Raw genomic sequence first — 16,752 nt, 5'->3', positions numbered from 1 at the left:
CGAAGGAGAAGGACAATGCTCCACTCAAGTGGAGCCTTCACCTACTCAAGACCCCCATGCTTCCGAAGAACAAAGTGTAGGCCCTCAACCTCGTGAACAAGACCAAGGGCAAGATCAATCTCAAGATGATGGTGAACCTCCAATTGATGCCCAAGGTCAAGTTCTCCCCTTGAGCAAGTTCAAGATCATGAGCAAACTCAAGATCACAAGCTCAAGACGGTGCTCAAGATAATCAAGTTAACCCTCCTCCTTCCACATCCGAGGAGGAATTAGAGCGTCGTGTCGCGAAGATTGCTTCCAAGCTCACCATCAAAGGCCATCTCATGGAAAATGTGGTTGGAAGTCTAAGAAAGGGGGTAAGCACTCGTAGACAATTAGCAAACTATTGTGAACATCATGCGTTTGTCTCTTGTGTTGAACCCCAAAAGGTCTATGAGGCGCTCGAAGACTCGGATTGGCTCAATGCCATGCATGAAGAACTCAACAACTTTGAGTACAACAAGGTGTGGAGATTGGTACCAAGGCCATCGGGGAACCACATCGTCATTGGAACCAAGTGGATCTTCAAGAACAAGCAAGATGCTCATGGGAACATCATTCGCAACAAGGCAAGATTGGTAGCACAAGGCTACTCCCAAGTCGAGGGTATCGACTACGGTGAAACCTTTGCTCCCGTTGCTCGTCTTGAATCCATACGTTTTTTTATTGCTTATGCTTCCCATCACAACTTTAAGTTGCAACAAATGGATTGAAAAGTGCTTTTCTTAATGGTCCTATTAATGAGTTGGTTTATGTCAAGCAACCCCCCGGGTTCGAGGATCCTTACTTCCCGGATCATGTGTATCAACTCGATAAGGCACTCTATGGCCTTAAACAAGCCCCCCGTGCGTGGTATGACCACCTTACCGAGTTGCTACAAGATCGTGGATTTGAAGTTGGGCAAATCGATCCCACTCTTTTTACTAAGAAGGTCAAAGGGGAGTTGTTTGTGTGCCAACTATATGTTGATGACATTATCTTTGGTTCCCCTAACAAAGATTTCAATGAAGAATTTGCCGCTCTCATGACCTCTAAGTTCGAGATGTCTTCGATGGGAGAGTTGAAGTTCTTCCTTGGTTTTGATATCAAGCAAAAGAAGAGAAGGTACCTTCATCAACCAAGCCAAATACACTCAAGACATGCTTAAGAGATTCAAGCTAAGTGATGTCAAGCCGGCTTCTACTCCAATGCCTACCAAGTGCCAACTTGACATTGATCCCAATGGTAAAGCGGTGGATCAAAAGGTATATCGCTCTATGATTGGATCCTTGCTTTATCTTTGTGCATCTAGACCGGATATCATGTTGAGTGTGGGTATGTGTGCACGGTTTCAAGCCGCACCAAAGGAAAGCCATTTTGTGGCGATCAAGCGAATCTTTTGATATTTGGCTCATACCCCAAACTTTGGCCTTTGGTACCCAAGAGGAGCAAACTTCAAGCTTGAAGGGTTTACGGATTCTGATTGGGCGGGAGACAAGGTGGATAGGAAGTCCACTTCCGGAGGGTGCCAATTTCTTGGTTGCTCTTTGGTGAGTTGGTCTTCCAAGAAGCAAAGTTGTGTGTCTCTATCGTCCACCGAAGCGGAATATGTGGCGGCCGGTAGTTGTTGTGCACAACTCTTATGGATGAGGTAAACTTTAAAGGAATACGATGTCATTTGTGACAAAGTGCCTCTTTGGTGTGACAATGAAAGTGCCATCAAGATTTCGCTCAACCCGGTGCAACATTTCAAGACAAAGCATATTGAGATTCGGTATCACTTCATCCGGGATCACATTAGGCGAGGGGAGATCGAGCTCAAGTATGTCAACACTCATGGTAACCTTGCAGATATTTTCACGAAGCCCTTGGATGAAGCAAGATTTCGTGAGTTAAGGCATGAGCTAAATATCATTGATTCGAGCAATGTGACTTGAGCATGTGCACACCCCTCCTCACTCTACTTGTTGTCTAGTCTAGATGTAGGCATGGACATAGGGGGAGTGTTGTTCTCTCAATGAACTCTCCCTCCCCCCATTATGCACAAATTGATCTAGTCTTTCACTTTAACCATATTTTTATGGTACTAGTGCTTCAAGGACGAGTTTTGGTCATGGGTCCAAGGTTAAAATCTTCGTGACGCCATACCTCTTGACTCAAACATAGGTGGCCTCGGCCACCGCCCTCTCTTGAAGAGGCGTGTTCTGGTCCGTTGTTAGTGTGTTTGTGGCTTTGTTGGTCTTTCCTCCTTCTTGGCTATGTTTTTCCGTTCCTTTTTGAGCTTAAGTCGTGTGTCTAGAGGCCTGTTGGTTGCTGAGCGGTACTACCGCTGGTGGTGTGCGGTACTACCGCTCTAAGCGGTACTACCACCCACCAGCACAGTACTACCGCTGCGAGGCGGGGGCGGGGGGTTATATCGGGGGCAGGCGGAGTTTTCTTCTTCCCCATACCCATTCACTCGCCCCCACGCTCCTTTCGTCTCTCCAGCAACTGGCACCGCAGGAGGGCTCCGGCGGATCTCCCTCTCTGGGGCGCTCCTCTCCATTTCCTTCGGTGGAGACGATCCCCACCTTGTCCTCTTGCCATGGATGCCAGTATTGCCCCCGTTCCCTCTCTCTTCTTGTCTAGATTTCCAATCTAGCATCTTAGGGGCAATAGTAGTTGCATCTCTAGATTTTTGGCCAAATCTAGGCTTGAGTAGGATGGAGAAGGCATCTAGGCAGTTTGGATTGATGTTTGGTAGGAGTATTTTTGAATTTGGTAGGACGGTAGTGCCGGATTTGACCACGGCAGTAGGAAACTGCTGTTTCCCGTCTCGAGCAGTACTACCGCTCCCTCTGGAGCGGTACTACCGCTTGGAGAGGTACTGCCGCTCTCGGGTCACGGTACTACCGCTCTCTACCAGGTTCCACCATACTTTTACTAATCAGTGATCCTTTTTGGTTGTGTTTGGTGGCTTATGCTTGTTCTTTCTGGTTGTTTGCGTGTTCTTGTGTGTGGTTCCAGGTGATGAGGTTCCTGAGCATCAGGCTCGGTGTGTCAACCCCGGTCGTGCCACGTCCAAGCGGTACTGCACAACTGAGTCTGCAGGAGGTTCCTCAAGTGCTCCTCCTCCACCCCAAATCCAGAAGAAGCCTGGTGTCAAGCCGAAGCAATCTGGCAAAACTGTGCCAGAAATGCAAGCCAAGGAGTTCTGGGCAAGACGTCGCAACAACCCCTATGAGGCAGACCAAGATCCCACTTTGGTCAACCGCCCGTTCTGGAACAGGTTTCAGTTTGCCATCTGCTTTGATGTACTCAAGGCCAAGAAGAACCTCTTTGTTAACGTGCACTCCATCGACATTGACCATATGGGGAAGGATCCTGAATACTTTGGTGAAGCTCTTCAGATGTGCACTCAACTGAACATTCTTGGTGTCATGCAATTCAACAAAGATTATGATGCTGATATTGTGGCCCAATTCTATGCCATGGTTCATCTCGGGACTGATGAGGACAGGACACTGACTTGGATGACCAATGGCAAGTTGCTTTCAGTCAAGTGGAAGGCGTTCATGGAATTGATTGGGGTGGAAGATCAAGGGCTTGCGTCTCCTATCGGCTTTCGCCCACACCGCAACATCACCTCCACTCACAAGCAAGCTCTTTGGCCCTACTGCACTTTGAAGATCAACCCTGAGACAAAGAAGGAAATGTATGAGCTGCCTGCCTTTCTGGACATTCTTCACCGTGTCTTCCGTGAGACTCTTTTCCCTCGCATCGGGAATCTGGATATGGTTCATTCTTATCTCGTGGACATGCTTCTTTTCTGCCAGCGTGAGAAGGAACAAAACACTGGAGAGTACCTGGATATATCCCATGTTATGTGGTCTGAGCTTTTATCTGCTATCTCCGAGCGCAAGTGCCCGGTTTATGGTCCGTTCATCATGTTGCTTATTGAGAAGGCCTGGGATCGTGTCTATCCCAAGGTGATGCCAGAGACCGGAGAGTTGGTTTCTCACGATGTCAAGCGTCTGAGGAAGAAGGACAACTGGGGCACTCAGGTCCCTAAATCTGGTGTTCCTTCATCTACTACTGCCATGGAGACCAAGGAGGAGGAGGAGGCTGAGGCTGAGGATGATGATGACTATGTGCCTTCTGCGGCAGAGCCCTCTTGGGCAAAGAAGCTCAAGCTCAAGATGAAGAAGCTGTTCTGCATGGAGGCTCACGGTCAGTACATGACTCATGTGGGTGAGAAGAAGGCCCGTAGTCGTCACAAGGAGCTCATGCGTCAGTTGGGTGCCACTGTTAATAGTGGATCTGAGGACCAGCTTACCGAGGAGGAGGAGTGGATTCAGCAGCACTGCCCGTGGACCGATTCTGATGCCGAGCACTTCCCGGCCAACGATGGTGGCGCAGACGATCCCGCTGAAACCTGGTATTTGAGTCCCTCTCTTGCTATCACCTGGAGCTATAGCAACACTCCCTCTCCTTTTTGGTGTCTCGATGCCAAAGGGGGAGAGAGTTTAGGGATTTGTGTTGTGTCTTCCGTCTTCTGTGTTTTCTCGCTGTTTGCCTTGTTTGGTTTGTGTCTGGTTTGTGTCAGTGAGACCTAAGTTCCAGTCATATGGTGTGAGACATATGCTACCTTATCTTTCGAGTATCATTATCTATGTCTATCTAGCTTATGAGTTGCATGCTTATCCTGTTATCTATGTTGCTCTCATATATCCTGCTTAGGTAGTTGGTCTCTAAAATGTAGGGGGAGCGTTGATCCTGGTATCTGTGCCGTGTAGTCCAAAGCACTTATCTAGACAACACACATCCAAGGGGAGCCCTTCTACATTTTAGGACGGTGGGGCTTTGCGCCTATCCTATATCTTTCCTGTTTGTGCAAATCCCGTATTGTCATCAATCCACCAAAAAGGGGGAGATTGTAAGGGCATATTTATCCCCAAGATGTTTTGGTGATTGATGACAATGCTTTTGCGGACTAATCGTGTGCGTTGAGTTCTTTTAGAGTTTCATCCTTTCGCACGAGACGATTACTTCCCCTCGGTGTTTTATTCAAGACGGTGTAGCTCCTTCGTTTCTCTGCTGGTGGTCTAGTTTCATAGGAGTCACCGTACTATTAAGAGGGGATCCGCTTTGGTAAGGCTAGGGTGGAATCAACACGTACACATCCTTATCACACCCGATGCTTCTTTCCGCTTCATTGGAGCTATCCTTCCTAATCTGTGCCTGCCTGTCCTGTCCCAGCGGTAGTACCGCGGTCCTCAGCGGTAGTACCAACGAAGCACGTCAAGCGGTAGTACCACTTGCGGACTTCGGCCGTAGTAGCGCAGTGGTTTCGGGCTACTACCGCCTCGATTCTCGACCGCTGTTTTTCGTGTCAAGTTTTACGGTACTAGGAGCAGCAGTAGGGGCGGTAGTACCGCTCCAAGCGGTAGTACCGCCAATACTTCTGCAGTAGTACCCCTCTGGGGCCAGGACCCTGCATCCCTCGTCAGCGCGGCAGTACCGCTGGGAGGGAGCGGTAGTACCACTTATCAACGGTAGTACCGCCCTGCCCAAGCGGTAGTACCGCTCTGTGCGTGGCTGTGTGGGGGGTAACGGTTGGATTGTTTCCCCCACTATATAAAGGTGTCTTCTTCCCCAAAGTTGACTTACCTCTTCCCCCAAAAGCTCCATTGTTCCTCCAAGCTCCATTTTCGCCCGATCTCTCTCCCTGGCCAATCAAACTTGTTGATTTGCTCGGGATTGGTTGAGAAGGCCCCGATCTACACTTCCACCAAGAGAAATTTGATTCCCCCCACTAATCCCTAGCGGATCTTGTTACTCTTGGGTGTTTGAGCACCCTAGACGGTTGAGGTCACCTCAAAGCCATACTCCATTGTGGTGAAGCTTCATGGTGTTGTTGGGAGCCTCCAAGTGTTGTGGAGATAGCCCCAACCTTGTTTGTAAAGGTTCGATCGCCGCCTTCAAGGGCACCAATAGTGGAATCATGGCATCTCGCATTGTGTGAGGGCGTGAGGAGATTACGGTGGCCCTAGTGGCTTCTTGGGGAGCATTGTGCCTCCACACCACTCTAACGGAGACGTACTTCCCCTTAAAAGGAAGGAACTTCGGTAACACATCCTCGTCTTCACCGGCTCCACTCTTGGTTATTTCGTGCCTTTACTGTTGCAATCTTACTTGTGTTGTATCTATTGCTTGCTTGTGTGCTAGTTGTCATTGCATCATATAGGTTGTCCACTTAGTTGCATATCTAGACAACCTACTTTGTCGCAAGGTTTAAATTGTTAAAGAAAAGCTTAAAAATTGTTAGTTGCTTATTCATCCCCCCTCTAGTCAACCGTATCGATCCTTTCACACGCCCCCCACCCCTTGTCCAACTCGGATTGGCTTGGGGGGGGGGCGCCACCTCCCGTGGCCTGCCTCCTCCTCTTCACTATGGCCTATGAGGCCCATTAACTTTCCCGGGGGGTTCCGGTAACCTCCCGGTACTCCAAAAAATCCTCGAACCTCTTCGGAACCATTCCGGTGTCTGTATATAACCTTCCAATATATCAATCTTTATATCTCGACCATTTCAAGACTCCTCGTCATGTCCGTGATCTCATCCGGGACTCCGAACAATCTCCGGTCACCAAAACACATAACTCATATAATACATATCATCATCAAACGTTAAGCGTGCGGACCCTACGGGTTTGAGAACTATGTAGACATGACCGAGACATCTCTTCGGTCAATAACCAATAGCGGAACCTGGATGCTCATATTGGTTCCCACATATTCTACGAAGATCTTTATCGGTCGAACCACATTGTCAACATATGTTATTCCCTTTGTCATCGGTATATTACTTGCCCGAGATTCGATCATCGGTATCTTCATACCTAGTTCAATCTTGTTACCAGCAAGTCTCTTTACTCGTTCCGTAGTTGCATCATCCCCTAACTAACTCATTAGTCACATTGCTTGCGAGGCTTCATATGATGTGCATTACCGAGAGGGCCTAGAGATACCTCTCTGATACTCGGAGTGACAAATCCTAGTCTCGATCTATGCCAACTCAACAAACACCTTCGGAGATACCTGTAGAGCATCTTTATAATCACCCAGTTGCGTTGTGACGTTTGATAGCACATAAGGCATTCCTCCGGTGTCCGGGAGTTGCATAATCTCATAGTCGGAGGAATATATATTTGACACGAAGAAAGCAGTAGCAATAAAATTGAACGATCATTATGCTAAGCTAACGGATGGGTCTTGTCCACCACATCATTCCACTAATGATGTGATCCCGTTTATCAAATGACAACTCATGTCCATGGCTAGGAAACTTAACCATCTTTGATCAATGATCTAGTCTAGTAGAGTCATACTAGGGACACGTAGTTTTGTCTATGTATTCACACATGTATCAGGTTTTCGGTTAATACACTTATAGCATGAATAATAAACATTTATCATGAATAAGGAAATATAAAATAACAACTTTATTATTGCCTATAGGGCATATTTCCTTCATTAATCTATCCTATAGCTGATAATAGATGGGTAAGTCATGTTCATTGTGTCCCTAAAAAGGGAGGTATTACTATTGTTCCTAATGATAAAAATGAATTGACCCTGCAGAGAATTGCCACATGTTATAGAATGGTAATTGATTTTAGCAAATTAAACAAAGCTACTAGGAAAGATCATTATCCTTTACCTTTCATTGATCAAATGCTAGAATGACTATCAAAACATACACACTTCTGCTTTTTAGATGGATATTCCATTTTTTCCCAAATACCTGTATCACAAGAGGATCAAGAAAAAACTATTTTTACATGCCCTTTTGGTACTTTTGCTTATAGATGTATGCCTTTTGGTTTATGTAATGCACCTGCTACCTTTCAAAGACGTATGACTGCTATATTATCTGACTTTTTGTGAAAAGATTGTTGAGGTTTTTATGGATGGATTTTCCGTTTACGGAAATTCTTTTGATGATTGCTTAAGCAACCTTGATCGAGTTTTGCAGAGATGTGAAGAAACTAATCTCATCTTGAATTGGGAGAAGTGCCACTTTGTGGTTAATGAAGGTAATGTCCTGGGGCATGAAATCTCCAAAAGAGGTATTGAAGTTGGTAAAGCTAAAGTACATGCTATTGAAAAAAATGTCGTGTCCTAAAGATATCCAAGGTATAAGAAGTTTCCTTGGTCATGCTGGTTTCTATAGGAGATTTATTAAAGACCTCTCTAAAATTTCTAGGCCTCTTAGTAGTCTTTTGCAAAAAGATGTCCCTTTTGTTTTTTATGATGGTTGTTTAGAAGCCTTTGAAATCCTTAAGAAAGCCTTAATTTTTGCACCTATTGTTCAACCACCTGATTGGAACCTACCCTTTGAAATTATGTGTGATGATAGTGATTATGCTGTTGGTGCTATTCTAGGGCAAAGAGCTGATAAGAAATTAAATGTCATCCATTATGCTAGTAAAACTCTATACATTGCTAAAAGAAATTACGCTACTACTGAAAACGAATTTTTAGCAAGTGTGTTTGCTTGTGATAAATTCAGATCTTACATTATTGATTCCAAAGTAATTGTTCACATCGATCATGCTGCTATTAAATACCTTATGAAAAATAAAGATGCTAAACCTAGACTTATTAGGTGGGTTCCCTTGCTACAAGAATTTGATTTACATATTACTGATAGGAAAGAGCTGAGAACCCCGTAGCAGACAACTTGTCTAGGTTAGAAAATATTCTTTATGACCCACTACTTATTGATGATAGCTTTCCTGATGAACAATTAGCTGTCATAAATGCTTCTCATAGTACTCCTTGGTATGCAGACTATGCTAATTACATTGTTGCTAAATTTATACCACCTAGTTTCACATACTAACAAAAAAAAAGGTTTTCTATGACTTAAGCCATTATTTCTAGGATGGCCCACACCTTTATAAAGAAGGAGTAGATGATGTTATTAGACGTTGTGTACCTGAGCATGAACAGGAACAAATCCTACGCAAGTGTCACTCTGAGGCTTACGGAGGACACCATGTTGGAGACAGAACTACACACAAGGTATTACAATCTAGTGGTGTTATGTGAACGTCGACTACATGACACTTCGCCATGATTTGGGCCTAGGGGAAGACATTGGGAAGTAATAAGTAGATGATGGGTATCTAGAGTGACAGGAGTTTAAACCCTAGTTTATGTGTTGCTTCGTAAGGGGCTGATTTGGATCCACATGTTTCATGCTATGGTTAGATTTATCTTAATTATTCTTTCGTAGTTGCGGATGCTTGCGAGAGGGGTTAATCATAAGTGGGAGGCTTGTTCAAGTAAGGACAACACCCAAGCACTGGTCCACCCACATATCAAATTATCAAAGTAACGAATGTGAATCATATGAGCATAATGAAAACTAACTTGACAGTAATTCTCATGTGTCCTCGGGAGCACTTTGCTTTATATAAGAGTTCGTCCAAGCTTATCCTTTGCTATAAAAGGATTGAGCCACCTTGTTGCACTTTTGCTACACTTGTTACTTGTTACTCGTTAGAAATTATCTTATCACAAAACTATCTGTTACCGACAATTTTAGTGCCTGCAGAAAATACCTTCACTACTGGAATCAGAGGATTTGCCATCAGCCCCTTCTTTATCGTCTGCTAGCGGACAACAAAGGAGGTCTTTGCTATCAGTTTCCAAAAAACAGACGGCAAAGAACTGGCTGATGGCAAAGATCATATTTGCCATCAGCCGGTTCTTTGCCGTCTGCTAGCGGACGACAAAGGAGCTTTGCCGTCGGCTAGCGGACGGCAAAGAGGGAGGGGGCCCCACTGACGAGCTGCTTAAAAAAAACTTAACGGCCCCCCACTTTGCCGTCTGCTAGCAAAAAAGCGGACGGCAAAGGGGGGCGAACGACAAAGATTTAACTTATCTAACGGCGGCCGCGCCCCGCCCCGCCCCTCTCTCTCTGTTTCTCTCCCTCTTCACACGCGCGCCGCCGCCCCCCCACTCTCCGCCGCCCCGTCGCCCCACCACCCCGCCGCCCCACCGGCCCCCCGCCCCGGTGCCACCGCGGCCCCGTCGCCCCCGCCGCCCAGCCGTCTCGGCGCCATTGCGCCCCGCCCGCCCCGTCCCCCCCCCCCCCGCGCCCCACCGCCCCAGCTCCGCCCCTCCCCCCGCGCCCAACCACCCGGCGCCCCACCGCCCCCCGCCCCGTCGCCCCCGCCGCCCTGCCGTCTCGGCGTCGCCGCGCCCCGGCCCCGGCCCCATCGCCACTGCCGCCCGGCGCCGCCGCCCCAGGCCGCCCCGCCCCCTCCTCCACCGGCCACCTCCTCCACCGGCCTTGCCCCAGGTGAGCTCTACCTCCTCTTTTTTCTTTTTTTTCTTTTTTTTAGTTTCAGGTTTATGTTTAGTTTAGATTTAGTTTTTAGTTTTAGTTTTAGTTTTAGTTTTAGGTTTACTTTTAGGTTTACTTTTAGTTTAGTTTTAGGTTTAGATTTAGTTTTTTCCTTTTTTTCTGTTTTTTTAGTTTTAGGTTTATGTTTAGTTTAGATTTAGTTTTAGTTTTAGTTTTAGTTTTAGATTAAGGTTTAGTTTTAGGTTTAGGTTTAGGTTTAGGAAAGAAGAAGAAGAAAAAAAGAGGAGAGGAGGAGAAGAAGAAGAGGAAAAAGGAAAGGAAGAAGAAGAGGAGGAGGAGGAGAAGAAAAAAGAAGAAGAGGAAGAAGAAGAAGAATAAAAAAGAGGAGAGGAGGAGAAGAAGAAGAGGAAAAAGGAAAGAAGGAGGAAGAAGAAGAAGAAGAAGAAGAAGAAGGAAAAAAAGGAAGAGGAGGAAGAAGAGGAAGAAGAAGAAAAGGAAAAAGGAGGAAAAAAAACCTGACCCAACCCGGCACCCCGCCCCCGACCCGGCACCCCGACACGACACCCCGACCCCGAGACCCAACCCCGACCCCGACACCCCGACCCCGACCCCGACACCCCGACCCCGAGCTTGACCCGATCGACACCCCAACCCCGACACCGACACGGCACCCCAACCCCGACCCGGCACCCCGACCTGACACCCCGACCCCGAGACCGACCCTGACCCCGACACCCCGACCCGAGCCTGACCCGACACCCCGACCCCGAGCCTGACCTGACCCGACACCCCGACCCCAACACCGACCCCTGACCCCGACCCCCGACCCCGAAACAGCACCCCGACCCCGACACGGCACCCCGACACCGACACGACACCCCGAACCCCCGACCCCGAAACAGCACCCGATCCGACGCATATGCTTTGCTCCGGATCCGACGCATAAATTTCGTCAGTGCCTCCCCTGTTGTTCTCCGGGTACACATCCTCTCTGTTTATTGCAGAGACGTGTATCAGGAGAACAACGGGGGGGTGTTGCCGAAATTTTGCGTCGGATCCGGAGCATAGCATGGGAAAATGAACTCAATCTACACATAGTCGGGTGGGATTAGGACCTATCATTACCTATTAGAGTGTAGGTTTCATGGACGTAATAAAATTGACAAAGTAGATCAACTGATGAATATATACATGGTGAATTATATATATAATTGTTGTGTGTCTAGTGATGATGATGATGATTATAGTGATGATAGTGATGATGATGATTATAGTGAGCCCATCATTGATTATAGTGATGATGATGATTATGCATTTATTGATGATACTGATCGAGATTATTAGTAGTGTCAGGTATTCAATTTTTTTATGTTGTACTTGATGATGATACACTTAAGTGATATACATATTATTATTCATGTCGGTACTTTTTTTTATGTTGTACTAATTTCGTTTATTCTTTGTCATGGCAGGTGTTGAAAGATGGTGGGCGCTGGTCGGGAGCACGCCGAGGCCCCTTCTTCATTGGCGCGTGGTGCGAGGTCTTCCATTGCACACGCACCTCTCCGCCGAGCATTGCTGGATAGTATGTCGACACCACCGGGCCCTTCTTCGTCGACTGCGGTGCCCAGCAGGGGACGAGGTAAGAAGAAGAGAGGAGGTGGAGCACGTGGTCGCGGGAGAGGAGGTAGGGTGACTCTTACGGCGCCTTCCTCGCCGCCACCCCCAGCTGTTTCACCCGAGCACGTGACTGCTAGGGTGGACTCGTCCGAGGAGGAGGCTACACGGACTCCGGTCCACGAGCCTCAGGTCCACGGATCTTCGGCCCACGAGCCTCGGGTCGACGGGCCTTCGGCCCACGAGAGTTGGGCCCACAAGACCCCGAAGGAGCACACGTCTGGATGGGGTACCTGGTCGGGTCATCCCGAGGAGCCGAGTGGCCATGCTAATGATGCGGGGAGCCGACTGATATTGAGGAGGAGGGGGGCAACATCTACCAGCGTGGTGCTACACGGCTCCCGTTCGTGTCGGCGACCCGCGAGCAGAGGTGGTTGATTTTCTATGATGGAGAGAGGTAAGTGCATTTAATCTTTTTGTACCTTCTGCATTCACGTTTCTTCAAATAACTAATGCATTGGCCTTGTCATGCTGCAGGGGTTGGGACCACCATGAAAGTGTCCGCCGGCCCAACTCCGTCCTTGGAGTTCTGATTCGGCAAAACTTCCCGGAGTTTGTCACGTTGCCTGGTGAGGGTCGGCTTCCAGAGGTTGGATTGAGTTGGGAGCACTACTTGGCTGCCCCGGCCCCGCCGGGTGAGATTATCAACGGTGTCTTGTGCAAGACGAGGGCAGACGTGGTGATCAGAAAGTTCTGGGTAATTTCTCCTTTACACAATTAAAAATCTTCAACTAGCTAGTTATTAATTGTACTAATCAATATTGTCTCATTTGATTGCAGACATTCTACAGGTGTGAGGAGGGATACGAGGAGGAGGCGGCAGATGTTATCGACAAGGAGTGCAAGCGCCTACTTCAGAACTTACGGCATGAGGTTTGGGTGCAGGCTGTTCGAGACTACTACGCCGGGCATGGTATCAAGAAGCCCAAGCAGGAGTGCTGCGATAAGTTCTTGAGTAAGGAGCAGTACATGAAGGTAATTCTTAAGGCCTTGTACTTACTTCCTTCATTTAGTAATTCATAGCCTTAGCGTCAAGTTTCTATTTGCTAACTTAGGCCCCTCTGAGATGGTGTGCGGATCGGATGGATTGTTGGGAGGTGTTGGTCAATGCGTGGTGCTCAAAAGAATGGCGGGCCACCCACAACGAGGCCAAGGACAAACGTGCCCAAATGGAAGGTGTGCCACACCACCAAGGCAGCTCCAACTTATTTCAGTATGGGCGGAACTGGGTATGTGGTTTGCTTCATGATTCATGCAATTCATTCATCATGCTAGCTTTAGCCCTTTAATTACTAATTTACTTTGTTTCTCTCTTTCAGGCACGCTACAATAAGGCGGATAAGGTGCCAGAGGTGTACGACCTGTATGCCATGGCCCGCACTGTCCCTTACAAGAAAGTCAAGGCATTCTCAGCGTCTGACCTCGAAGATTCAAAGAACTTCACCAACATCTCCGCCCACGACAAGCTCGTGCAATATAGAGATCAGGGGAAGGCGAGGAAAGGGGAGGACTTTAACCCGAGCCAGGGTCCCATTGATACAGAGCTGCTGATGATAAATGGTGGCGGGAGGTCCCATGGCTTCATAGCCATGGGAGATGGACTTATCCGTTGTCCTAGCACTCTCCCGGAGATCAAGGCGCGCCAGTCGAGCTCCGCTCCTGAGATAAGGCCTCGTGAACGGCCAGTCCAACTCGCCTTCAAGGTTAGTTATAAGTACTCAGCTATCTTTCTCCATTACATTGTGTGCGCTTCCATCAATGATTACAAATGGTCATGTGAGTGGTGTTGCAGGCTGCTATACAGAGTGAGAGAGATAGAACAGAGAAACTTCTGACGGAGGCGGCGGAGAGGCAGCGGTAGTTGGAGGAGAGGACGACAAAGATGTTGGAGGAGGAGAGGGCACAGAATGACATGCAGACAAGGGCCATGTACGAGCTCATTGTGGTAAGTTTCTTCTACAGATTACTTGCTAGTCTTAACATTTGAGTCTCATTATTAACTAGTATGACTCTGTTGTGAAAACCAAATGTGCAGTCTATGTGCGAGAAGTCCGGTCAGACCGCTCCGCCGATGCCAGTGATTGCTCCTAGGAGCACGGTGAGTTTAATTAGAATGGACATTACTTGCTAGTCTTAACATTTGAGTGTCATAATGCTAACGAGACATTGGAAATGATCTTTGGTGTAGCTTAACTCCAGAAACGCATCACACGATCCTTCTCCAGCTACCGGCGCGAGCCAGCCCGCTCGTACACCTCCCTGATCACGGTAAGTTTCTCTAGTGTTTTGCTTAACAAATGCATAAAGACCTAGACTTACCTTTATTTCCTCCAATATGCTTACCATAATGACCTGGAGTTAGCTTCTTTTCCTCCAAAATGACTTAATAAGCTTACTAACCTCATAAACCATCCATTCTACCTAAGTTAGCTCTAAAACGATATGTACTTAGGTTACTTATGTCAAAAATTGCATAATTAGCTTAGTTAGCTCATAAACGATCCATTTTACCTAAGTTAGCTCTAAAATGACTCATTTTACCTTAGTTAACTTACAAGTGATCCAATTTATCCAAGTTAGCTCTAAAATGACCCATTTTACATAGATTAGCTCCTAAATGATCCATTTTACCTACGTTAGCTTTAAAATGACCCATTTCACCTAGGTTAGCTCCAAAATGACCCATTTCACCAAGGTTAGCTCCAAAATGACCCATTTCACCTAGATTTGCTCCTAAACAATCCATTTCACCTAAGTTAGCTAAAAACGATCCATTTCACCTAAATTAGCTCTTAAATGATCCATTTCACCTAAGTTAGCTAAAAAACGATCCATTTCACCCTAGTTAGCTAAAAAACGTGGCATTTCACCTTAGTTAGGTCATAAACGACCCATTTCAACTAAGTTAGCTCATAAAAGCTCATAAATGATCCATTTCACCTAAGTTAGCTAAAAACGATCCATTTCACCTTATTTAGCTCAAAAACGTGTCATTTCACCTTAGTTAGCTCATAAACGACCCATTTCAACTAAGTTAGCTCATAAATGATCCATTTCACCTAAGTTAGCTCAAAAACGATCCATTTCACCTTACTTAGCTCAAAAACGACGCCCTTCATCTTAGTTAGCTCATAAATGACCCATTTCAACTAAGTTAGCTCATAAATGATCCATTTCAACTAAGTTAGCTCATAAACAACCCATTTCAACTTAGTTAGCTCATATATGATCCATTTCACCTAAGTTAGCTCATAAATGACATATACTTCTTGTTCTAATCTTCTTCTTGTTCTAGTCACCTATTTATAACTTTCTTATTTACCATTTTGCAGATTTCATTCACTTCATGGAAGCTAGCTTGCTATGATGGAGTGCTTGCTTTTCCTTTGATGAAACTTTGCATCGTATCTAGCTTGCTATGATGGAACTTGCTATCTTGATGAAACTTTGCATTGTAATATGTATATGGATGGAACAATGTGTATGGATGGAACTTGCTTATGTATGAACAATGTGTATGGATGAAACTGATGTGATATGTGATATGAAACTTATGTGCTGGATATGTGATATGGAAATATATCTATATATGTCATATATATTTGCTGTGAAAATTGTTGGATTAAAAAAACAGAAAATAGAGACAATATGCAGGCTCTTTGCCGTCTGCCACCGACTGAAAAGGGCTCTTTGCCATCAGCAGCAGACGGCAAAGAGGCTACGTGGCAGGCAACTGTGCTTCCTGGGAGGCTGACCAATTTGGTCAGTTTGCCTACAGTGGCTGACGGCAAAGGCTTTGCCGTCAGCAGCGGACGACAAAGAGAAAAACTTTGCCTACAGCGGCGGACGGCAAAGGCCTGCCGTGTAGTGACATCGGCTGACATCATTCGGCGGACGACAAAGGCCAGTCGTTAACCACCTAACGGAGTAACAACGCATTTATTGCCGTCTACATTCTTTGCCGTCCGCTGCTGATGGCAAAGGCCCCTTTGCCGTCAGCCGCCCGAAGCAGACGACAACGTAGCTCTTAGCCGTCCCCTACTTTGCCGTCCGCGGCAGATGGCAAAGACCTTTGCCGTCCGCCATCCATGCCTTTGCCGTCCGTCGTGGCGGATGGCAAAGTAGCTGATTCCTGTAGTGCTTGCAGATAACTGCTTGTCATTTCCTTCTGCTCCTCGTTGGGTTCGACACTCTTACTTATCGAAAGAACTACGATAGATCCCTTATACTTGTGGGTCATCAGTAGGACCCATCCAGTGTGTTGGCTCCTCTCTCTTTCTCAAGGATTTCTTACTAACACCTCCTGTGCGCCGCCGTCGTTGTCTCCATCACGAAGCTCGAAAGATGGTGGTTTTGTGAATTAGAGTCCCCAATTGTGATGATTTTTTGCAACTTACTAGTATTAAATTGGGTTGGAATATCAATTCACTATACCTCGTTCCTTGTTTCCCACGACTTCCATGACTTTCCAATCTTCATTCTAGTAGGTATCTAGTTTCATGGGTGAATAATATAGGAATAGGGGTGGAATTCTGTTATGCAGAGTTTGAATCATATTGCAAGGCATTGAAGGACATAGTTATGAGCGTAAGCTTCTTGCAGTTACTGAGCTCTTTTGGTATGCTCCCACCCAGCGAAACTATAATGAGTTTAAATTCTAAATCACTTGTTTGGTTGTTCCCTAAATTGGTTCATGG

The sequence above is a fragment of the Triticum aestivum genome, chromosome 7B, assembly GCF_018294505.1.
Source record: "Triticum aestivum cultivar Chinese Spring chromosome 7B, IWGSC CS RefSeq v2.1, whole genome shotgun sequence".
Taxonomy (NCBI): domain Eukaryota; kingdom Viridiplantae; phylum Streptophyta; class Magnoliopsida; order Poales; family Poaceae; genus Triticum; species Triticum aestivum.
The sequence above is the reverse complement of the archived record's forward strand: the minus strand, read 5'-3'. Positions refer to the sequence as shown.